At 40.1% G+C, this 26,030-nt stretch overlaps 1 protein-coding gene across 3 annotated transcripts in view; it reads right to left on the bottom strand.

Annotated features, from left to right (window-relative positions):
- Nucleotides 1-25,723, bottom strand: part of SPAG9 (sperm associated antigen 9) — a 122,067-nt gene extending 96,344 nt beyond the window's left edge. For 2 of the 3 annotated variants that reach the window (XM_011999233.1, XM_011999231.1), the window contains exons 1-2: nucleotides 25,607-25,721; nucleotides 615-685 (exon numbers count right to left, since the gene is read on the bottom strand). The gene's annotated coding sequence lies outside the window, so the exon portion shown is untranslated. Of the gene's footprint in view, nucleotides 1-614; nucleotides 686-25,606 lie in introns of all 3 variants that reach the window. The other variant, XM_011999229.1, reaches the window with a different exon arrangement.
- Between the last annotated feature and the right edge of the window lie 307 nt (nucleotides 25,724-26,030).

Raw genomic sequence — 26,030 nt, 5'->3', positions numbered from 1 at the left:
TTTCTCCCATTCTGTAGGTTGCCTGTTCACTCCTCAAGTATATTTTCTAATTTCCTTTGAGGAGATTGTGTGCTGAAACTGTTAATTTAAAATACTGAAAACTCATGCGAAAAACCTACTTTTGAGTTATTTTGATTTAACACATTATAATTTGTGCTTATATTATTTGTTATGAGCTTAATGCAAATAAGTCGTTTACACTGGAAAACAAACGTAGAGACCCTTTACCAATAACTTACCAATCCATAATTTCCAAGCTGGTAACAAAACAAATCAGTTCTCTCATCTTAGCATCACAGAAACTTCATTATGTACACGTAGGTTTTTGCTTAGCCAGCCAAGGAAACAAGTACTATAGCTGCCTCAAATAACTAAATTATTCCACAGCATACTAATTCACCACATGAAAAGCTAATTCCAGAAAAAAAACAAGAAAAGTTGACATTTGGTAACTAGGTAAATGTCACATGAAACTTCATGTTTTCTTGAAAGAATCCCCAAGAATTATTCTTTTTTTAAAAATTCTGATTTTCAAAGAAAAATTAAGACATGTTTTCTAAGGTTCATTTCTTTGTCTCAATAATAGCATTGTAATGAAAAACCTAGAAACCCACCTCAGTGTGTCTTTGATGTAATGCATTATATTCCTTCTTCAGTTCTGCTTCTCTTTCTTCAAGTCTGCTAACTGAAATTAAATACATACACTTGATCAAAACAAAATAAGAAATTTACTTGAAATAGTACATGTTTAAACTTGGAACAGGCTATCCATAATCCTTAGCAAGTTTCAGACTCAGTGTTCCATATGCAAGTCTTCACAAAGTCGTGACCTCATTTCATCATCCTTAATAATTAAAACTTTCAGACGAGGGGAATACATTAGATTGGTTCTCTAATATTCCTATATTTATCAGGTCATTCCCCTAAACAGTTTTTTTTTTAACATGATACAGAATTAACTCTTTCAAAAACACAAATCATCTCATCAAAGTTTTAAACTGGGATTAGGGCCCAAATCATTTATTTCCTACACTACTCAAGCTCTTTTTTTTTTAGCACTGGCAGTTTGTGAAGTTGATTGTTTATAAGTACTTTTTTGGCTTCAGGTCTTCTCAATTTCAGGGACTCATCTTCTTTTATTTAGCTCCCTCTGCTGATGGGTTTTGTGAGTGCCACTGACTTGAAGTAGTGGTTACAGAGCACAACTTTAGGATAAAAAAAAAAAAAAGTTTTATTAATAGATCCTGAGGTACAGAATGTCAGGACAGGATTCCACAGGAAAGAATAACTGATAGCAAAGAGGAATGATTCAGGGAGGAGGTGGTATCCACACAGAACCACAAAGGATGAAATTACAGTACTCAAGACAGAAGGTAATGAGAGCATTCCTGACACTGTTACTACAGAGAAGAGAACACAAAACCATGCCAGTGGTGAGGCAGAGGGTGGTGGTGAGGCAGAGGGGAGAGTGGCCAGACTGGAGGAGCCCATACTTGGCTAAGGAGCAGTGGGAGACAGTCTGGGGAGAAATAAAGCTAGTGCTAGAGGAGTTTGTCAAGGTACTCATATATGTCTGTTGGAAAGCCTTAGCATAGTTGAAAATGTTCCCTGGGTTTAAGGGTCAGCTGGCTGCAAACAGGCAAGGCTGTGTGTAATCTACAACTGGTGACTGTGGAGGACAGCTGTAGAAGGAACTAGTATGAACTAATATTCCGACAGCAGATATACGAATGTTCTATATGCCTCCTAATATTAACACACCAGACACCAAACAAAACATAGCTTGTGCTGCCCAGAAAATTCATTTTGGGTTTGTGTACCTTTACTTACCATAATTTGTTTAAATATCTTGAAAATATGTGATTAGGAAAACTGTAGCTCTCTTTGTTTTGATTTGCTTCTAATTCAAGCCTATGTGTCGTTGGCTTATTACATTTGCACCACAGAGTAAACACACACTACAGTACCCACGGAGCACATTTTATCATGCCACGCAAATGTTGAGTACATCTGCTGCCCATCTTATCCTTTGGCTGAAAGCGATAATAAGCAAATTTACTATGCAGATGTGTTGTGATAAAATAATAGATGACAAAACCATAAATTAATTTTTAAAATAAATTTAATTCTATGATTTTTATTTAACAACAGGAAATCCAAGCAAATTATGGATATTTAATAATTTCAAAATAAACACTTTCTATTACTTCTTGTCATTTAAGCTGATTAAAAGCTTAAAGGAATTCTGAGACTACTGGACAAACCACACCTATTTTCAACTGTTCATCTTTTTGAATCATTCTTTTATTGATAATGTGCAACAAAAACAAAAATTGGATGCTGAGGCTAAAATAAAATCCAACTATCATTCATAACCCTCAATTTCAAATTTGTGCTCAATAGTAGAGACTTATTATTCTTGTCAGCTAATGATATAAATTCATAAATAAATTTATATCACCAACACCACCACTATTAACAGCAGCCAACAATATCAAGTGCTTATTATGTACCATACAGTCCTAAGAACTGCATATAAACTAACTTATTTGAGCCTAACATTAACCTTATGATAAAAGTATTATTATTACATCCATGGTAGAGATGAGGAAACCGAAGCAAATAGGAGCTAAGTAACTTGCCCAAAGTCACACAGATAGGAAATGGCAAAGCAAGGATTCCTATCAGAATCTGGCTCCAGAATCTGTGTTCTCAATTCCCATGCTATACTGCTTCTCAGCAAATACGCCTTTTAATCTGTTTTGTATATTGGAGTTTACTTTAAGATTTCACTTTGGGCAGAGGGGAGTATGCTTCAAACAAAAACTTCCTCTGTTCTTACGGAAACAACCCATTCACAGATACTTTGACACAAAGGCATCAAACTGCCAAGCAAAATGTGTACCCAAGTCAGGGAGATGCACATTAAAACCAACATGCAACACCACCATGCTTCTGAATGGCTACAATGAAAAACTCAATACACCAAGTGTTAGTACAGATGTGGAACTCCTGGAACTTTCATAAACTGTGGTATATGGTTTCATACGCTGGAACTTGGTATGCCCAATTTGAAAACTGTTTGACAAGATTTAATTAAGTTGAATGTTTGCCAACCCTATGATAAAACAATGTCATTGCTAGAAAGCCTATATATTTGTTCACTGAAAGGCATTTAAAACAATGTTCAAAGAAGCACAGTCTGAAAACAACCCAACTGTCCATCAAGAGTAGAATGGATAAATATTCATGTACTGGAATACTGTATAATGTGAATAAACAAATTATTGCCACACACAACATCATAGACCAATAACACAAATATGATGTTGAAGGAAAGAAGCAGAAACAAACGAATACAAAATTCAAAGACATAACACAAAACTAATCTGAAATGTTAGAAGTCAGGATAGTAGTTACCTCTGGGGAGGAGTTAGTGATCTGATGTATTTATGTCTGTACAGCCCCAGCCCACCTCAGTTCAAACACAATGGGCATCCATTCACACAGGCACTTTCCTCTGCTTGAATACTCATTCTTTCTTATGTTATCCAACAACGGCTATGAATTCAAGTAGAATGGGATTTAAACAAACTATTCGGAACCATAACAAACAACCTTTGTTGCTCTGACTTTAGCATTCTCAGAGAGAGAACAAAAATGTTACCGAACAGACTGGATAAAGAAAATGTGGTGGCTCACGCCTGTAATCCCAGCACTTTGGGAGGCCGAGGTGGGCGGATCACAAGGTCAGAAGTTCGAGAACAGCCTGGTCAACATGGTGAAACCCCATCTCTACTAAAAATACAAAACTTAGCTGGGCGTGGCGGGGGGGATGCACCTGTAATCCCAACCACTCAGGATGCTGAGGTAGGAGAACTGCTTGAACCTGGGAGGCGGAGATTGCAGTGAGCTGAGATTGCACCGCTGCACTCCAGCCTGGGTAACAGAGCCAGACTCCATCTTGAAAAGAAAGAAAAAAAAAGAGAAGAACGAGGCTGGGTACAGTGGCTCATGGCCTGTAATCCCAGCACTTTGGGAGGCCGAGGCAGGCAGACCTCCCAGCACTTTGGGAGGCCGAGGTGGGCATATCACTTGAGGCCAGGAGTTTGAGACTAGTCTGGCAAATGTGGCAAAATCCCATCTCTACCAAAAATACAAAAATTAGCCAGGCGTGATGGCATGCACCTGTAATCCCAGCCACTCAGGAGGCTGAGGCATGAGAATCACTTGAGCCCAGGAGGAAGGGGTTGTAGTGAGCCATGATTGCATCATCATAGCACTCCAGCATGGGTGACAGAGGGGAAACACTGTCTCAAAGGAAAAAAGAACAAGATAATGTCCTTGAAGCTTTGATACAGTATTTTTTTTTTTTTTTTATAAAAAGACAAAGTCTCACTCCATGGCCCAGGCTGGAGTACCCAGCTCACTGCAACCTCTGCCTCCTGGGATCAAGCAATTCTCGTGCCTCAGCCTCTCGAGTACCTGGGACTACAGACAAGCACACACCACCACGCTCAGCTAATTTTTTCTATTTTTAATAGAGATGGGGTTTCACTATGTTGTCCAGGCTGGTCTCGAACTCCTGACCTCAAGTGATCCACCCACCTCAGCCTCCCAAAGCGCTAGGATTACAGGTGTGAGCCACCATGCCCAGCCCAGAATAACTATTCTTATTTGTTCAACAGACACTTGCACCAATGCCTGAAGATATTAAAATGGGTGTCCTATGCAACATATCTTATAACCTCCAAATTGGAACCACTCTCAAATTTGTGATTAGGAGATTGGATAAGCGAACTGTGACAAGAGTACAGTGATAGAGTACAATGCAGTGGCTTTGCTACTTCTTTGTTATGCAACTTTGGGAAAGTTAACTTCTCTGGGCCTAAGTGTCCTTACTTGTAAATGAGGAATAGTAACAGTACATCAAAGTTGATTATTAGGATTAAGCGAGTTAATATTTGTAAAGTATTTCCTTTACTGTGTCTGTAAACATGACACTGTAAAGTCATGTCTTACAAACATGTGTTTTTTTGTTTGTTTGTTTGAGATGGAGTCTTGCTCTGTCACTCAGGCTGGGATGCAGTGGCATGATCTTGGCTCATGCAACCTCTGCCTCCTGGGTTCAAGTGATTCTCATACCTCAGCCTCCCAAGTAGCTGGGATTCCAGGCACGTGCCACCACGCCTGACTAATTTTTGTATTTTTAGTAGAGATGGGGTTTCACCATGATGGCCAGGCTAGTCTCAAACTCCTGACCTCAGGTGACCCACCCGCCTCAGCCTCCCAAAGTGCTGGGATTACAGGCGTGAGCCACAGCGCCCGGCCAAAACTGTGTTTTTCAAGTAAAAAACATTAATTAGAGATACCTGTCAAAAGAAATGCAGTATATATCTGTACGTACTGACACAAAACAGTGCCTAGAACTGAATTGGAAGGATGTTGAATATATATTGCTGAAAGTAAAAAATATAAAACAATATGATGCCACAAAACAATAAGATGTCTACAAAGCCACAAAACTGGACTGTCTCCCCCAAAGCTGCTCTTTCACACAGTCTTCTTAATCAGGCAAAAATCTTGCAGTCATCCTTTTGCTTTTTCTTTCCCTCGTATCACTTATCCAATCTATCAGCAAATTCTGTTTATTCTATGTTTCAAAATAAGTCAGAATCGCCGGGCACGGTGGCTCACGCCTGTAATCCCAGCACTTTAGGAGGCCAAGGTGAGCGGATCGCGAGGTCAAGAGATCGAGACCATCCTGGCCACCATGGTGAAACTCTATCTCTACTAAAAACACAAAAACGAGCTGGGCGTGGTGGCGCATGCCTGTAATCCCAGCTGCTTGGGAGGCTGAAGCAGGAGAATTGCTTGAACCCAGGAGGCAGAGGTTGCAGTGAGCCAAGACTGTGCCACTGCAACTCCAGCCTGGCGACAGAGTGAGACTCCGTCTCAAAACACAAACAAACAAAACAGAATCTCACCACTTTTTACCACCTTCATCACTCTCACCTTGACCCAAGACATCATCTCTTGCTTAGGTTATTACAATAATAATCCTGGTCTCCTGACTAGTTTCTCTACTTAGTCTTTGTTTCCTATATTCTCAAAATAGAGATGGAATCAAATAGTGACCAACCACTCAAAACTTCAATGCTTCTGATCTCATTCTAAAAAGGAAAAAAAAAAAAAATTCTTATAATGGTCTATAAGACTTTTCTGGATCTGATTGTCAAGTCACAACACTCTTTGCTCCCCATCCCCACGGAGAACTCTTATTTCCTGACCTAACTGTTACGGACTGAATTGTCCTCCCTCACCCCCCAAATTCATAGGTTGAAGCTCTAGCTCCCAATATGACTGCATCTGGGGAATAGAGCCTTTAAGAAGATAATCAAGGGCCGGGCGCAGTGGCTCACACCTGTAATCCCAGCACTTTGGGAGGCTGAGGCAGGTGGATTACCAGAGCAGGAGTTCAAGACCAGCCTGGCCAACATGGTGAAACCCCATCTCTACTAAAAATACAAAAATTAGCCAGGCATCATGGCAAATAGCAGTAATCCCAGCTACTCGGGAGGTTGAGGCAGGAGGATCGTTTGAATCTGGGAGACAGAGTTTGCTGTGAGCTGAGATTGCACCAATGCACTCCAGCCTGAGCGACAGAGTGGGACTCTGTCTTTTTTTTTTTTTTTAAGGCAGAAGAAGGTAGGTAATTAAGGTTGAATGAGATCATTAGGGTGAGCCCTGATCCAACAGGGCTGGTATCCTTATAACAGCAAGAGATAGGGAAAAGGCCATGTTAGGACACAGAGATAAGGCAGCCACCTGCAAGCTAAGGAGAAAGGCCTTAGGAGAAACCAAATCTGCTTGTACCATGGATCTCAGATTTCCAGCCTCCAGACTGTGAGAAATAAATTTCTGCTATTGAAGCCACCCAGTCTGTAATATTTTGTTATGGCAGCCCTAGCTGACTAATACCGTTAGGTAAACCTCAGAGAGAAGCTTTTTTTTTTCTCCTTGAGACGGAGTCTTGCTCTGTCCCAGGCTGGAGTGCAATGGCGCGATCTCGGCTCACTGCAACCTCCGCCTCCCTGGTTGAAGCGATTCTCCTGCCTCAGCCTCCCTGAGTAGCTCGGACTATAGGTGCGCACCACCACACCCAGCTAATTTTTGTATTTTTAGTAGAGATGGGGTTTTACCATGTTGGTCAGGATGGTCTCAATCTCCTGACCTCGTGATTCGCCCACCTCGGCCTCCCAAAGTGCTGGGATTATAGGCGTGAGCCACCGCGCCCGGCTGAGAGAAGTTTTTATACAAGGCGTTTGTCAACTGACTTGGTCAGAAAGCTGGGTGTATACATTACAGAACAAAACATTATAATGCCACAAAACAAAATCAGGTCCTGACTGATTCTATGCCAGCTTCCTAATCAATGTCTGTTTGCATTGCTTTGTTGTCAAATGTACACCACTTAATAGTGAGATTAGGCTAGGAGCAGTGGCTCAAACCTGTAATCCCAGCACGTTGGGATGCCAAGGCAGGCAGATCACCTGAGGTCAGAAGTTCGAGACCAGCCTGGCCAACGTGGTGAAACTCCGTCTCTACTAATAATACAAAAATTAGCTGGGCATGGTGGTGCAAGCCTGTAATCCTAGCTACTCGGAAGCCTGAGGCAGGAGAATCACTTGAACCTGGGAGGTGGAGGTTGCAGTGAGCCGAGATGGCAACACTGCACTCCAGCCTGGGCAACAAGAGCGAAACTCTGTCTCCAAAAAAAAAAAGGCTTGTGGGAAGGAGACACATACCACAATATACCACTAATTTTGGGAGATTTCCAATATTTAGCTAAAGAATATGACCATTGTTCACATTAGCTTAGGTTCATCCATAAAAATTCCTTAAAGTTCTAGTAATCATTTTGTTCTCCTTAAGCATTTTGAATTATTTCTATCATTAATTCCTTCAGGCTCCATTCACAGCTTTCTAACCCATCAGGGTTACTTTTTGCTAAATTTACTTCCATTTGGCATCACAGTCTTACTTTTGCCTCAAAATAACATTTGATAAACTATCAATCCATTCTCTAACCATCTCTTTCAAAAGGTGAAATGGTTATATTTACTAACCTCATATAAATAATATACATACACATCTGTATTTTTTTATTTAATAGCAACCATTTATCACAGAAAAAGGGCATTAAGCACATGCAAACTACCTGGAGTTACAGATGACTTGTCCCTTCTGTTAATTTTTTTTAATAGACTTCATGTTTAGAGCAGTTTTAGGGTCACAGCAAAATTGAATGAAAGTACAGAAAATTTCCACATATTTGCAGACCCCCTACACAGGCAACCTCCCCTACCATCAACATCTAGAATCAGAGTGGTATACTTGTTACAATCGATGACCCTACACTGACACATGCTTATCACCCAAAGTACATCAGTTACATTAGGGTACACTCTTGGTGTTGTATACTCTACAGCTTTTGACGAAAATATGACATGTAACCACCATTACAGTATCAAACAAAATAGGTTCACTGCCTTAAAAATCCTATGTGCTCCACCTATTCATCCTCCCTACCATCTCCCAAACCTTGACAATCAATTATCTTTTCACTGTCTCCATAGATTTTGCCTTTTCCAGAATGTCGTATAGTTGGAATCATATAGTACCTAGCCTTTTCAGATTGGCTTCTTTCACTTAGTAATATGCATTTGAGGTTCCTCCATATCTTTTTGTTTTTGTTTTTGAGACACAGTCTTGTTCTTTCTCCCAGGCTGGAGTATAGTGGCATGATCTCAGCTCACTGCAACCTCCGCCTGCCAGGTTCAAGCAATTCTTGTGCCTCAGCCTTCCGAGTAGCTGGGACTACAGGCACCCACCACCATGTCCAGCTAATTTTTGTATTTTAGTAGACACAGGGTTTTGCCATGTTTGCCAGGCTAGTCTCGAACTCCTGACCTCAGGAGATCCACCCGCCTCCGCCTCTCGAAGTGCTGGAATTACAGACGTGAGCCACTACACACAACCTACTCCACGTCTTTTCCTGGACGAATAGTTTAATTCTTTTTAGCACTGACTAATATTCCATTGTCTAGATTACCATAGTTTATGCCTGTTATTTTCATAAGAGCTAAAGGTCTTAAAAGTACAGGCCTTAAACATTTACCATCTCTTTCACACACAAAATTTCATGTTTTTAATGCACAAAAAGTGGTATGTTAAGGTATTTTCAAGCTACTGTTGCATACTAGAAACTTGTATGCTGGTCGGGCACAGAGGCTCATGCCTGTAATCCAAGCACTTTGGGAAGCTGAGGAGGGCGTATCTCCTGAGGTCAGGAGTTCAAGACCAGCCTGGCCAAAATGGCGAAACCCCATCTCTACTAAAAATACAGAAAAATTTAGCTGGGCATGGTGGTGCATGCCTGTAATCTCAGCTACTTGGGAGGCTGAGGCAGCAGGATCGTTTGAACCTGGGAGGTGGAGGTTGCAGTGAGCCAAGACTGTGCCACTGCACTCCAGCCTGGGCCACAGGATGAGACTCCATCTCGAAAAAAAAAAAATGGTGTACTGATAACATCTATCTTTTCGCTAAGTTTTTGATACAAAATAAATCATAAAGTATACTTAAATTAACCTCTGTCTCAGCTTTTTATATAAATGTATTTTGTCTGTAACCTGTTACATAACAGGCAAAATACTGAATTTTGCAACATCTAAAATAAAAGCAGGCCAGGCATGGTGGCTCACACCTGTAATCCCAGCACTTTGGGAGGCCAAGGTGGGTGGATCACCTGAGGTCAGGAGTCTGAGACCAGCCTGGCCAACATGGGGAAATCCTGTCTCTACTAAAAACAAAAATCAACCGGACATGGTGGCACATGCCTGTAATCCCAGCTACTTGGGAGGCTGAGACATGAGAACTGCTTAAACCTGGGAGGCGGAGGTTGCAGTGAGCCAAGATTGTGCCATTGCACTCCAGCCTGGGTGACAGAGCCAGACTCCATCTCAAAAATAAACAAACAAACAAATAAATAAATAAAATAATAATAATAAAATGGAATTTTAAAAAATAAAAGCAGACAAATTATCTCAGGGTAAAAATATCTACATAAATTAGACGTAAATATTATCCTCTAGCATAAGTATTATCCACTTCCATCTTTCTCTCCACTCCAGTAGATGAGTAAATTAGAGCCTGTTCATCTCAGTCTACTTACTCAAGGCCCTTAACTAATTCATTTATCTTTCCCATTAAAATCAAACAGGTTTATCATTCGGCTTAGTTATATTCAGATGTGTCACTGACAGCTAATTATACAAATAAAACAAGATGACTAATATACTACCGACTCCTAGTAGGCAACCACAGCACTGTAAAGATGGTTCAAACATTAAGTTATCTACTTACCCATTTATGAACTAGGAACTAAACAAGTCAAGATGCCAAGAGGAAACCCAAGGAATATCTTCCCAAAGTGGTTGTTCATTATACTCAACTCTTCAAAACTATATTACTACAGACTTTCAGATAGCAAAGTTAGAGTTTTGGTTGTTTCTAGCTCTGGTAGGATATATAGGCAATTGAAACAGGAGTGGAGGGTATCCCATAAAAGAATATTACTCAGTTATGAAAAGGAAGGAAGTACTTGACACATGCTACAACATTAATGAACCTTTATGCTAGGTGAAAGAAGCCAGTCACAAAAGACCATATATTGAATGAGTCTATTATTATGAAATGTCCCAGCTGGGCACAGTGGCTCACGCCTGTAATCTCAGGACTTTGGGAGACCAAGGCGGGCGGATCACGAGGTCAGGAGATTGAGATCATCCTGGCTAACACAGTGAAACCTCATCTCTACTAAAAATACAAAAAAAAAAAATTAGCTGGGCATTGTGGCGGGTGCCTGTAGTCCCAGCTACTCAGGAGGCTGAAGCATGAGGAATCCCTTGAACCGGGGAGGGGGAGCTTGCAGTGAGCCAAGGATTGCGCCACTGCACTCCAGTCTGGGCTCCGGCTCAAAAAAAAAAAAAAAAAAAAAGAAAGAAATGTCCAGAACAGGCAAATCTATAGAGACAAAAATTAGATTAGTGGTTTTCAGGGACTAGGGGGAAGCAGAAAAGCAGGAGTAAGTGTAACAGGTATGAGGGGGTGGTTCTTTCTGGGGTCATAGAAATGTTCTGGAATTAGTGGTGGTGGTTGTACAACCTTGAAAATTGTACTAAAAACTGCTGAATTGTACACTTCAAAATGGTGAATTTTGGCCGGGTGCGGTGGTTCACGCCTGTAATCCCAACACTTTGGGAGGCCGAGGCGGACGGATCACCTGAGATCAGGAGTTCGAGACCAGCCTGGCCAACATGCTGAAACCCCATCTCTACTAAAAACGCAAAAAAATTTGCTGGGCATGGTGGCAGGCACCTGTAATCCCAGCTACTCGGGAGGCTGAGGCAGGAGAATTGCTTGAATCTGGGAGGCGGAGGTTGCAGTGAGCCAAGTTCACACCATTGCACTCCAGCCTGGGCAACTAGAACAAAATTCCATCTCAAAATATATATATATAAAAATACATAAAATAAAATGGTGGATTTTATGATATGTGAATTAGATTTCAATTTTTAATTTTATTTTTAAAAAGAGAGAGTGTCTTGCTATTTTTGCCCAGCCTAGTTATGAACTCCTGGGCTCAAGTGATCCTCCTGGCTCCCAAAGTGCTAGAATTACAGGCACGAACCACCACGCCCAGCCTGGATTTCAATTTTTAAAAGGGTCATTTGAAACCTATCCCTTAACGCAAGCATGAGGAAATTACTTAATTTAATAACCTATTTTTTAAAGAAAAAAGTCAAATGGTAAGGGATCAAAAAGAAAATCTCAACATTTATGCTATAAGAGAAGGACATTTAATGAAATGAGGATCTTCCTCAGATAATTCACAGGAGAAAGAATAGGCAGATGGTTGCTAAGCCTTAGGTACAATCATTCCTTTGCCTCAACACTTGGGCAAAATAACACACTAATGGCCCCTACTAAGGCTGTTAAGCTGAGGCAAAGACTGGCCAGATGTTAACCAAAACAGTTTTCTTCTTTTGTTTGGACAAATAGCTAGGCTATCCATCCCAGCCCCTGCAGGTAGCCTCTGACTGAGTTATAGCCTATCAAGTAGTAGTAAAAGTGATGTTTGCTACTCCTAGACCTGGTCCAGTAAAAACCCTCCACACACCATGCTCCATGCCCTTTACCTTTCCTCCAACTTAATGCAGGTAAGACAAACTTAGAAGCTATAAAGTGGAAAATGCCCATGTCTCCACAAAAGCCACCCACTTATCTGAAACATCCACTTTTTAAACTTTACATAAGCAAGAAATAACATTTGAGTCATTATATATAATTTTTGTGGCTAGTTCGCTATAGCAACTACAGTTAGCTTAACATATATCAGCTTATAAACATGTACTGAAATCCTCTTAAAAGTTAGCAATCCAAATTCTCAAAGGTATGCTACCCCATTATGCTTTTTTTTTTTCCCCCTCAAGACAGGGTCTCGTTCTGTTTCCCAGGCTGGAGTGCAATGGCACAATCACAGCTAACTGCAGCCTTCACTTCCTGGGCTGAAGCAATCCTCCAGGCTCAAGTGATCCTTCCAAGCAGTTGGCACTATAGGCGTGTGCCACCAGGCCAAGATAATTTTTTTATTTTCTGTAGAGACAAGGTCTCACTATGTTGCCCAGGCTGGTCTTGAAATCCTGGTCTCAAGCACTCCTCCCTCCTCGGCTTTCCAAAGTACTGAGATTATAGGCGTGAGCCATTGCCTCCAGTCCCCATTATGTTTTAAGAATAGTTTACTTTGGCTACTCGGGAGGCTGAGACAGGAGAATTGCTTGAACCCAGGAAGCGGAGGCTGCAGTGAGCCGAGAGCATGCCATTGCACTCCAGGCTGGGTGATGGAGTGAGACTCTGTCTTTAAAAAAAAAAAAAAAGACCAGGTGCCATGGCTCACGCCTGTAATCCCAACACTTTGGGAGGCCAAGGCAGGCGGATCATGAGGTCAGGAGATCAAGACCATCCTAGTCAACATGGTGAAACCCCGAGATCAAGATCATCCTGGCCAACACGGTGAAACCCCCTCCCTACTAAAATACAAAAAATTAGCCGGGCATGGTGGCACACGCCTGTAGTCCTACCTACTAGGGAGGCTGAGGCAGGGGAATCGCTAGAACCCGGGATGTGGGGGCTGCAGTGAGCCAAGATTGCGCCACTGCACTCCAGCCTGGTGACACAGCAAGAGTCCGTCTCAAAAAAAAAAAAAAAAGGATAGTTTACGTCTGTTATTATAAATGATTTTCTGAATGCTATTCTGGTGGTATAGTCTCTCCTGCCTAACACCTACAGCAAGAACCTGAACAGAAACTGTTTTATGACTTTCTGTATTTCATGTTTTCTTTACCTATACTGCGATTCTAAATTTTAGTATTATCTTTGTAGGTACTTATAATATAAATCATATAATACAAAGATCATATATAATTGATCATATAATACATAGAAAATATACACACATATTCCGAGATCAAATAATACAAATTCAGAACCTCTCTTTTCTGAAAATACTTACAATAACTCAGTACAACAACATATCCAATGAACTCAGCTTACTCAAGGCCTAAGTCCCATAAGGTAGTATAAACATTTTTGAGAAGTCATTTTAACACGTGGAAGAGCCATTTCTTTAAAGTCCCGAATGCTACTAAGGAATCAGATAAAGGGAAAAGTAAAGGAAGCAGAAGGGAAGGAGAAAGCAGGAAAGAAAAGTCCACCTGGGCAAGGACTATAGACATCCTCAAAAGCCTCAAGTACCATGAAGTTAACCTATACCTATGTTGTTGCATTCCATTTGAAGTATATTAAAAGATCATTTTATGTTTAATAGTTCCACGTAAACCTAAACTTCAAAACGATCTCAGGGAAAATTCTAAATCCTTGTCATGTTACTCATCAAAACTAGCTCCAAGTCGAGATTAACTGGAAAAAAACAAGATTCTGTTCATCCTACCTATCCCAAAACAACTGACAAGTAACTGTCATTTTAAAAATTGCTAATTTTCTGGGGAGTTAAAAAAAAAAAAAAGGCAAATCATGTTACCTAAAAAGAAAAAAAGGTGAGGGGGCAAGAAAAAAGAACTATCAAAAGACAAATCCTAAATTTCCCCTTTATAATAATGAATGGAGATACTTCAGCCTCATTTTGAGCGCTCTTTCTATCCATCTTTCCAAAAAGCAAGAGGATAAGATTAAGGCAGGAAGAGCCACCTGCTCTGCCGGCTCAAAATCAGAGCTTACCTCCTGAGATTGATGGCCTTTGCCAAGTTTGGAACACCTTCCATCTCTGTTGTCTTCTGCCCCATCAGACTGCTGATAGGCCTACGGGGGGAAGAAAGAGAAACAGACCTGCTAGAATGCCATATCCAACTCATTATTTGCCTTCTCAAAAGGAATCATCAGTTTTTACTGTTCCTGGAAGGCAGATAGTCCAACTGTTGCTGGGCCTCAGAAGACTGACATGTGGTCTTTCAGAAACTTCTCCTTGAACAATTTAGCATCGGAAGTCCCAACAGGTAAGCAAGGCCGACTTAAGAGCAAAGAAATCTCAGACAACCACATCAAAACAGTAATAACCTCTCCTCACCAACTAAGTCCTTTACCATGTCTCTCAACTTCAAAAAATTTTCAGGTATTATATGTTATTAATCAATGACACAATGTGAAATAATACATATTTTAAAGCTACCATGAATCAATGATTATATTCTCAAAACAGAGTAGGATAACTTCAAAGAATCCCAGCGGTAGAAACTTCTAGTGATCCGACAGATCCCCGTCTTGAAGATGTTATCTAAGCCATCCACAACAAAGTTGATGCTTCTCCTACCTGAAGTCTCTATGTAGGGACAGTCCACGCTTTACCTCTGCACATATTCCTGTGTATCACCCTCATGGCCAAGAAATACTTCCTCATGACCAACCAAAGCCAAAAAATTCATTTTCTCTCACTTTATCTTCCAAAATAACAGACAAACAGCTTGCTATACTCCTTACCCATCTCTTTATATGTTTGAAGGAATAATCAAATTATTCATATTTTCCCTGTTCTCTAAGCAAATCACCAAACATCCTTTAACTCTTACTCATAAACTTAATTTTCTGATACCTTTAGTTCTAGATATTAATTATAAATTACAACTTTAAGGTTCTCAATAGACAACACTAGACTACAAAAATCAAAGAGCCCAAATACAGATAATAAAACATAAAACAGCTAAAGACCACAAGTATTACCTAATGAAGCAGAAGTAATGTTAGTGTTTGCAAAAACTATCTTGTGCCTAATTTTCTAATTTCCCACTCATATGGAGACTCTAAATAAGAAAGAGCTGCTATATATTGTTAAACATATATTCTTAATATTGCAAAAAACTAGATTCTGATTAAACAGACTAAAAGTAGCTTTCTAAGTAATTAACTTCCTAGTCATTCTTTTAAAACCAAAAGATATAATTCAAACTCCTAAAGCTGCCTCATTAAAAAATACTTTCAACAAAAATACATATGATCATTAAAATATATATATATATAAAATCATTGTAATCTACTTTTATCATTCTTAAAATTATATAGAAGGAATTGCCTATCGAGATAGAACTAAAATGGAAAAAGTGTCCTATTACAGTATTATTCAATTTTTCCAAAATACTAACATTCATTGCTAATCATGAAGCACAGTAAAGGATCTGATAAAGTTTTGTACAAGCCTGAACGTATTTTTTTAGGTGATTTGAAAAACAGTGACAGAAAATATTTAGGCTCTCTCAAATATTAACTTTGACATGAAATGACACCTGGCAACTTTGAAATGGTTTATGTGCTGTGAAAACTCTTAATCTGTCAACCACCTTGTGTTGAAGGTCTGTTTTAAGCCATTTATTCCTTTAAAATAAAAATTACATTATTGTTTATGTTAATATCTCCCCCAACTTTCTACCTAGTGGAGTGTTTATTCTTATGACCAAGAAATAAGAAGTGTTTTCCTTCCCATACTAATGTTTCAAAGTGAAGGCCTGAAGGTATTTTATTAGACTAAGATCTTGATACAAGATGTAAAAAGCAAAGGAATCTTATATGGCGGACAAAAAGGGTAGAAACATCAGAGTATAAGGATCTAATACATTTGACTTCAGTGCCAACAACATTTTTCCATTTAATTCAAAAAAATGAATTTTCATTTAAAAGAAGGAAGGGCAGAATTAAAGAAGAGTCTAAATATAATAGCCATGGGTGTAGTGGCATGCGCCTGTAATCTCAGCTACTCAGGAGGGCTGAGGTGGGAGGATCGCTTAAACACAGGAATTAGACCCCCATCTCTTAAAAAAAAAAAAAAACACTGTTCTCCCCCCAAAAACATAGCCACCAAATTAAGAAGTACCCACTCAAAAAAAAAAAAAAAAAAAAGACCTCCCCCCAAAAACATAGCCACCAAATTAAGAAGTACCCACTCAAAAAAAAAAAAAAAAAAAAAATTCACTGTCATCTAAATCTTTTCATCTTCTCCACAAAAGGCAATGGCTCTATACTCAGGGAAAAATAACTTGTAAATTCAAGAAGCCTGAGGGTAACACAAGCTTCCTAAAAGAGAACCAAATAATAGATGATTCTGTATCAGCTGTGTGTGCTAATATGTTGTAAATAATGGTTCAAATTCATACGTTACGACAAGCAAAATGGAATTTGCTACTGACCCTTACTTCTCCAATTCTATTCACATTAGAAATGGCCAAACATTATATGCCAAGAACCACTAAAGTTCCTTGACCTACTTCCTTAAATATATTCTAAGAAAACTACCAACAGAAGGGAAAACTTACGGATGTAAAATAATATTTACTGCAATGATTCAGTATACCAGGAAAAATGACCAACCAACCAACAGAAGTTTTTGGTTTTTGTATTTTAAGTTTCTTACAGTTATTTTACCCTGAGTCACCTCTTCATTCCACAAAGGATTTGAGATAGCTTACAATAGAGCATAATATATTCATTATACATGCCAACCAGGTAAGGTTCAAACTAGTTGTTATGGTTGCATTTCAACATTTGTTCTGTTTCTGGGTTGCCATGGTAAAAAATGCAGTGGCCATTAAATAATTCTCATTAGAGGAAAAACTAAAGCATAGTCCTCAGGGAAAACAAAAATTGTTAATAGATGGCATAGCTTCTGGATGGTGAATTTATGTGGACATAAAAAATAATAATAAAGATTATACAACAAGGAAAAATACTTACGATAATGTTAAGGAAAAGATACGAATTAAATATACATTCTAACTGCAATGATATAAAAACATAATATATAGGGAAAAAAGACTAGTAGGCCATATGCATAATCTTCCCCTTCCTCCCCACATCAAACTACGATTTCTTTGATCACAAGGACCATATTATACTCTTGTGTACCACAACCATACCTAGGCAGAATGCTAGGTATACTGGACTAGTTTAATATTTTCAACTGTATTAAAATATCTATACTTGCTTGACTCAAATTTTAGATAATATTTGGTGTACAAGATAGAAATACACAACACACAACAGAGACAATGAATATAAAAAGTACTTTCTGACAAAGACCTATTACTGTCACACTATGAACGGCAAAGTTGATTACACTCCTTACACACTTGAAAAGCGCCAACAAGGCTTTCTCAATTCACAACTTCCTTATTCCACACAATATCGATTACAGACTCTTCCTTAAGGTTCATATTAATTAACAGGAAGTATTATTGCTACTCCTAGATAAGGAATAATATACAGCATTTTAAAAAATCCTTTATTCATGTTGGAAAAAGTAAAAAATATTTCTTATATTGGTTTAGATTTTGAAAAGTAATCAGAAATCTCCAAAATCAAACATGATCAAAAATTGTTTAAAAATGTATTATAGACTCAACTTCTCAACATTGTTAAATCATGCAACGTGATAGATTCCACACTATCAAAAGCTGTAAAGTGTATCTTTTAATTCAGTTCCTATTTCTTTACCTTTTCTTGCTTCTCAAATAGCAAATAACTTTAACCAAAATTTCCCCTTTTAACAAAGGAAGTAGTCTTTAGAGCAGAACTTGAATTTTCATTGTGGCTATTTTTTAAAAGGGATATGTGCCCTAAAATACGTTCATGAGAATTGACAAACTCAGTCTTTTAAAATTAAAGACACTAACACACTGTACAAATATAAACACAAAAACTAGAAAAGGTACAGTTAGTTATCATCCAGCACTCAAACAAATGGCACTCAGCAAAAAAACTGTATCCACCTCTCCTCCCACTACAGATACTGCCAACAGTCATCTCAGTGGCCCTAAATAAATGTTTATTTTAAAATAAATGTTGGATCCCATTTACTTTATCACAAAATTCATATTTTCTTTTTTTGTTTTAGATGGAGTCTTGCTTTGTTGCCCAGGCTGGAGGGCAGTGGCTCAATTTTGGCTCACTGCAACCTCCGCCTCCCAGGTTCAAGCATTTTCCTGCCTCAGTCTTCCAAGTAGCTGGTATTACAGGCAAGCGCCACCATGCCCAGCTAATTTTTGTATTTTTAGTAGAGATGGGTTTCCCCATGTTGGCCAGACAGATCTTGAACTCCTGACCTCAAGTGATCCACTCACCTCGGCCTCCCAAAGTGTTGGGATTACAGCTGTGAGCCACTGGGCCTAGTCTCATATTTTATTTAAAAAACAAAAAATCAGGCCGGGTGTGCTGCTTCACGCCTGTAATCCCAGCACTTTGTGAGGCCAAGGCGGGCGTATCACCTGAGGTCAGGAGTTCAAGACCAGCCTGGTCAATAGGGGTGAAACCCCATCTCTACTAAAATACAAAAATTAGCCAGGTGTGGTGGCACACACCTGAAGTCCCAGCTACTCAACAAGCTGAGGCAGAAAGAATCGCTTGAACCTGGGAGGCAGAAGTTGCAGCGAGCTGAGATTGCGCCACTGCACTCCAGCCTGGGTGACAGAGCAAGACTCTGTCTCAAAAAAAAAAAAAAAAAAACAAAATTCAGTTATATTAAGATTAGATAGCCCAGATCATCTGTTTTCTATTACACCAAACAAGAATTAATGAATTCCTGACATAACATTTATTTAAATTTGTTTTCGTCTTTTAAAAAGCACTCATTCCCAATCTTGGTTTTCCAATAGTATAGGGAACTAATGACACTTTAAGATGACTTCCTACATCATCTTTTTGAAAACTAAGAAGTTTTTAGACTATGCGCAGTGGTTAATGCCTGTAACCCCAACATGTGGGAGATCAAAGTGGGCAGATTGTTGAGTCTATGAGTTTGAGACCAGCCTGGGCAACATGGCAAAACCTTGGCTCTACAAAAAATACAAAAATTTGGCCGGGCACAGTGGCTCATGCACGTAATCCCAGCACTTTGGGAGGCTGAGGTGGGCAGATCACCTGAGGTCAGGAGTTCGAGACCAGCCTGGCTAACATGGTGAAACCCCATCTCTACTTAAAAAAAGAGCAAAAATTAGCCAGGCGTGGTGGCGGGCGCCTGTAGTCCCAGCTACTCGGGAGACTGAAGCAGGAGAATGGCGTGAACCCGGGAGGCGGAGCTTGCAGTGAGCCAAGATAGCACCACTGCACTCCAGCCGGCACGACAGAGCAAGACTCCATCTCAAAAAAAAAAAAAAAAATTGGCCACGTGTGGTGGCATGTGCTTGTAGTCACAGCTACTCGGGGATGAGGTGAGAGTACTGCTTGAGCCTGGGAGGTTGAGGCTACAGTGAGCCATGATCCTACCACTGCATGCTAGCCTGGGCAATAGAGCTGGAATGTCTCAAAAAAATTAAGAAATAAGTAATTTTTTAAATTAAAAATAAGAAGTTTTGATTCATATTGGAGATTTAAAAAAAAAAAAAGAAACGCTACGGTGGTAAAGTGAAAAAACAGTCAAATAATTTAAAACAGTCAAATAATTTCCCCCCAGAAAAACTGGGGGAATGTTTAAGTGTGGTAAAATAAAAACTACGAAGAAAATTTAAGATATACTTAGAATTCATATTACACCAGTTAAGGCTTAGGAAAAAAAAACAGAAGAGAAAGGAAAACAATTTGCTAGAAAAGAGAAAAAGACTGCAAGATCTCAAAAACAGGAGAAGTGAGTAAGTTCCAAAGCATTAATTAATAAAAGATGACTCAGGCCAGGCGCGGTGGCTCACCCATGAAATCCCAACACTTTGGGAGGCCAAGGTGGGCGGATCACAAGGTCAGGAGCTCGAGACCAGCCTGGCCAATATGGTGAAACCCCATCTCTACTAAAAATACAAAAATTAGCAGAGTGTGGTAGTACATGCCTGTAATCCCAGCTACTCAGAAGGCTGAGGCAGGAGAATTGCTTGAACCCGGGAGGCAGAGGTTGCAGTGAGCCGAGATGGTGCCATTGCACTCCAGTCTGGGCAACAGAACAAGAGTCCAGCTCAAAAAATGACTCAGTTCATGGAAAAAGATTTTGTGTTATCAACTTTGTGCATCTGAATGGTCAATTTTGATTAACCACAGTTTGTAAGTTCCTTAATTGTTCTTTATACAGTAAGCTTTACTTCGGAATGGAACAGCAGATTCCCAGGAGGAGAAATTCTTTGGAGGATAACATATTCATAACAAAAATAAAGTTTTTAGATCAAATTAAGCTCAAGATCACATCTAATACTTGATAAAGAATTTCTTCCTCCCTTCCCTAGAGTATTGTCAATTATTTTTAAATGATCTAATTTTTATAAAGTCTTCGAATTAAAATGGAAAACATAATTAATGCTTTTGGAGAGAGGAATGAGAAGACGGATACCACAGAATATGACAATTCCAAAAAAGGTATGACTCTCTGGACTGGATAACAAATCTGGGGCAATGAAAAAAAAAAAAAAACTGACATACTCAAATAGTCTCCTAAATTGATTACCTCCCTTAATTAAGAAACCACTAGGCCGGTCACAGTGGTTCATGCCTATAATTCCAGCACTTTGGGAGTCCAGGGCAGGTGGATCAACTGACGTCAGGAGTTCAAGACCAGCCTGGCCAACATGGTGAAACCCCGTCTCTACAAATACACAAAAATTAGCCAGGCATAATGACAGGTGCCTGTAATTCCAGATACTTGGGAGGCTGAGGCAGGAAAATCGCTTGAACCTGGGAGGTGGAGGTTGCAGTGAGCCAAGATCATGCCATTGCACTCCAGCCTGGGCAAAAAAGCCAGACTCTATCTCAAAAAAGAAAAAGAAAAAGAAAAGAAACGAAACCACTATATTTTGTTTACATTTACTAGAAAGGATCAGGAAACAGATTTTTTAAATTGAGTAATAAAAGGGCTAATATATGTGAAATAGTCATTCACTCCACTTAAGATACTTTTGTGAAAAAAAGCACTATCTTCTGCTTTTTTGAGTGTGAGACATTTTAAAGGTACTTTGATATCAAAAATGCAATTTCAAGTACAAGGTAATTCTTCCTCTAATCACCGAAGACAAGTACTTAATGCATAAAAGGATTTTAGACAAGGAATTCCTTTCTAAGTCAAAAAAGCAATTCTGGTCAAGCACAGTAGCTTACACCCGTAATCCCAGCACTTTGGGGGGCCAAGGTGCAAGGATCACTTGAGACCAGGAGTTCGAGACGAGCCTGAACAACATAATAAAACCTGGTCTCTACAAAAAATTTTAAAATTAACTAGGCATGGTGGCTCATGCCTGTAGTTCCAGCTATTTGGGAGGCTGAGGTGGGAGGATCACTTGAGCCTGGGAGTTTGAGGATGCAGTCAGCTATGATCGTGTCACTGTACTCCAGTCTGGGAGACAGAGCCAGACTCTGTCTCTAAGAAAAAAAGAAAAAGATCCAGCACTTTGGGAGGCCGAGTGGGTGGATCATGAAGTCAGGAGATCAAGACCATTCTGGCTAACACAGTGAAACTCCGTCTCTACTAAAAATACAAAAAATTAGCTGGGGGTGATGGCAGGTGCCTGTAATCCCAGCTACTCGGGAGGCTGAGGCAGGAGAATCACTTGAACCTGGGAGGCGGAGGTTGCAGTGAGCCGAGATCTCGCCACTGCACTCTAGCCTGGGCGACAGAGCAAGACTCCATTTTGAAAAGAAAAAAAGAAAAAGAAAAAGAAAAAGAAAATTTTTTTCAGGCTGGGCAAGGTGGCTTATGCCTATAATGCCAGCACTTTGGGAGGCTGAGGCAGGTGGACTGCTTGGAGCTCAGGAGTTCAAGACCAGCCTGGGCAACATAGTGAAACCCTATCTCTACAAAAAATACAAAAATGAGCCAGGCATGGTGGCTTATGACCGTAGTCCCAGCTACTCAGGAGGCTGAGGCTAGAGGATCGATTGAGCCCAGGAAGCATAAGTCACAGTGAGCGGAGATCCTGCCACTGCACATGTTAGACAGATTGACAGACTGAGATCCAGTTTCAATAAATAATAATAATTTCTTATTGAAAACTTGGTACCCAGGCTGGGCACGGTGGCTCACGCCTGTAATCCCAGTACTTTGGGAGGCTGAGGCAGGTGGATCACCTGAGGTTGGGAGTTTGAGACAAGCCTGGCCAACATGGTGAAATGCCATCGCTACTAAAAATACAAAAATTAGCCAGGCATAGTGGCGCATGCCTGTAGTCCCAGCTACTTGGGAGGCTGAGGCAGGAGAATCGCTTGACCCCAGGGGGCGGAGGTTGCAATGAGCCAAGATCACACCACTGCACTCCAGCCTGGGTGATAGAACAAGACTCCGTCTCAAACAAAACAAAACAAAACAAAACAAAACAAAACAAAAAAACAGAAAGAAAACTTGGTACCCTACAGATAGCAACAAGAAAACTTAATACGTAAAACAATGAAAGGTAGGCTGAGTCTGTCAACTGTGCCTTTAGTGTTTGGTTCTAAAATATTATCTAATCCCTTCAGGCCAGGCACAGTGGTTCATGTCTGAAATCCCAGCACCTTGGAGCCCAGAAGTGTAAGACCAGCCTGGGCAACATAATGAGATCTTGTCTCTGTCTGTCTGTCTGTCTGTCTATCTGTCTATCTATCTATCTATCTATCTATCTAAGACAGAGCTTCGCTCTTGTCGCCCAGGCCGAGTGCAATGGTGTGATCTTGGCTCACCGCAACCTCCGCCTCCCGGGGTCAAGTGATTCTCCAGCCTCAGCCTCCAGAGTAGCTGGGATTACACGCATGTGCCACCATGCCCAGCTAATTTTGTATTTTCAGTAGAGACAGGGTTTCTCCATGTTGGTAAGGCTGGTCTCAAACTCCTGACCTCAGGTGATTCGCCCGCCTCAGCCTCCCAAAGTGCTGAGATTACAGGCGTGAGCCACCATGCCTGGCCTTGTCTCTATCTTTAAAAAAGTACGATCAAATTAGGATTTAAATATTACATTCAATAGTTAAATTTTCTTTCTTGAACAGAAAAGGCTCAACTCTTGAAATGTACCAAAAGCTTGCAATTGCCACAAGACCATTTCTCCAGATGAGTGGTACTTATAGTAATGTGACTCCAGTGCTTTATCTATTAGTGGATGCCCTGTGGAGTCACATCATGCAGTGCTCTAAGACTTCAAATTTTTTTCTTCTTTTGAGACAGGGTCTCACTCAGCCTGGAGTGTAGTGGCGCCATCTCAGCTCACTGCAACCTCCACCTCCCAAGCTCAAGCAATCCTCCCACCTCAGCCTCTCAAATAGCTGGGACTACAAGTGTGCACCACCACACCCAGCTAATTTTTGTATTTTTGATAGAGATGGGGTTTCACCATGTTGTCCAGGCTGGTCTCGAACCCCTGAGCTCAAGCAATCTGCACGCCTCAGCCTCCCAAAGTGCTGGGATTACAAGTGTGAATCATCGCGCCTGGCCTCGTTTTCTTAATTTTTTTTTTATCATAAAGACACGATCTCGCTATCCTGCTCAGGCTGGTCTCAAACTCCAAGGCTCAAGCAATCCTCCCACCTTCACCTCCCAAAGTGTTGGGATTACAGCTGTGAGCCACCACACCCAGGCAACCTCAAATTTCTGTGGAAGAAATCACAGAAGTCACTCAATGTATTCAATGTTAACAAAGGTATCCAACAACTCTGGGTATCCACAAGTCTAAAAACACAAAGCATGACACATGGCTCATTTTGTCTCGCTAAAGTTGGCTTCTGTTACCAAACATCCATTGGCCCTCTTCTAGGACATCTGCTTAACAGCCACTTGAGCTCTCCTTGAATTCCAGAATACTTGAACTCCAGATTTCTAGTGGTTTTAATTTAGCTCTATTCCGTCTTTCCAGAGTACTAGAGAGAGAACAGTCAGTTCTCACACATGCTCCAAGACTGCTGGCAAAGGCTTTCCATCATGAATGGCTGTACCTTTATAGCTGGTGTCACTATGTAGTCTTAATGAGTAATGTGGATAGAGTAGCTACCTGGCCATCCTTTGCTCCCTAGGATTCTGAAAGTTTACAATGCTGGGAGAGAAAGGCAGAGAACTGTCTGCTTACCTACATCAGACATGAAAATAGGCCATAAAGTTTCTCACCTTTTTTTTCCTAATTTTGACTTAATTAGGTCTGTTTTTATTAGCCAAAAGGGGGAAATCATCCTTGAGGTTTGAAACAATAATTTTAAAAACCAAGAAAACATGCAATTATATTAAAAATAAAATGATTCTGAAAAACGAAGTTCTGTTCCCCCAAATGGCCCCACTTTTCCATTAAAAAGGAGCAAAAAAGAGGATTCAGTACTTTTTCTCTAGTATCTAATTACATGCTTAGGTCATTTTTAAATACATACTTCAAAGCTGTAAGTTTATTTTACATTTTTACATTTCAAAGCAAAACAGAAAAAATGGAACTTCGTGTACTTGCTCAAAATTAGAGGAAATGATCCACACGCACACACTTGCATAATGATTACAGCATAACGTTACCTGCAAACAAAGGCTGAGAGCTAAACTGAAGAAGTTGAGTCTGATAGGTTTAGTCACTTCTGCATACATGGGCACCATGTGAAAATGTGAATAAAGAAGAACTAACCCTAGTTCCTAGGTCTCACTCCAGTCTGGGATGACAATTCCAAGTTTGTATTTAGAACCTGAGTCAAATTTCAGGATGAGTCATTGCACCATTAGAGCCCACTCTTTTTTTTTTGGCGGGGGTGGGGTGGGGGAACACAGTTTCATTCTGTTGCTCAGGCTGGAATCCAGTGGCACCATCCTGGCTCACTGCACCCTCTGCCTCCCAGGTTCAAATGGTTCTCATGCCTCAGCCTCCCAAGTAGCTGGGATTACAGGTGCGCACAACCATGCCCAGCTAATTTTTGTATTTTTAGTAGAGATGGGGTTTCACCATGTTGACCAGGCTGGTCTTGAACTCCTGACCTCAAGTGATCCTCCCACCTTGGCCTCCCAAAGTGCTGGGATTACAGGCATGAGCCACCACACCTGGCCGAGCCCAGTCTTTAGTGTACTTATGAGAAGAAATGTTTTACTTACTCTGGTCAGCATAGTTTTTTGCTTTGAGCTCAAGTTGTCTTGTTTGAGATTCTAAAGATTCCACTCGGGTCTGTAAGTCCTTTTTTTCCTGTTCTTGAGAGTCTTCAAATTCAATGAATTTCTAATAAAGAAGAACAATATAAATTTCATCAGAGAAATTAAACATTACATTTTCAACTCCTGTATTTCTTGGAATCAATAATCACAATTAGGTATCAACTACTTAGATCTCAGAATTATGAACTTGGGTTGATTTTTAGTTTTTCTATAAAAATTAAGTTTTAAAAAGCTCCCAAATATAGAAGAAAAAAAATAATTAAGGTGTTTCCACTTCATATTATAGGCATTCCATATAAATACATATCTTCCTACAAATATATAAACTCTTTTGTATACTTGCATATGCATCTTGATTTGCAGACAA

Source organism: Mandrillus leucophaeus, unplaced genomic scaffold (assembly GCF_000951045.1).
Source record: "Mandrillus leucophaeus isolate KB7577 unplaced genomic scaffold, Mleu.le_1.0 Scaffold59, whole genome shotgun sequence".
Lineage (NCBI taxonomy): Eukaryota > Metazoa > Chordata > Mammalia > Primates > Cercopithecidae > Mandrillus > Mandrillus leucophaeus.
This window is presented reverse-complemented; position numbering and strand designations above follow the sequence as displayed.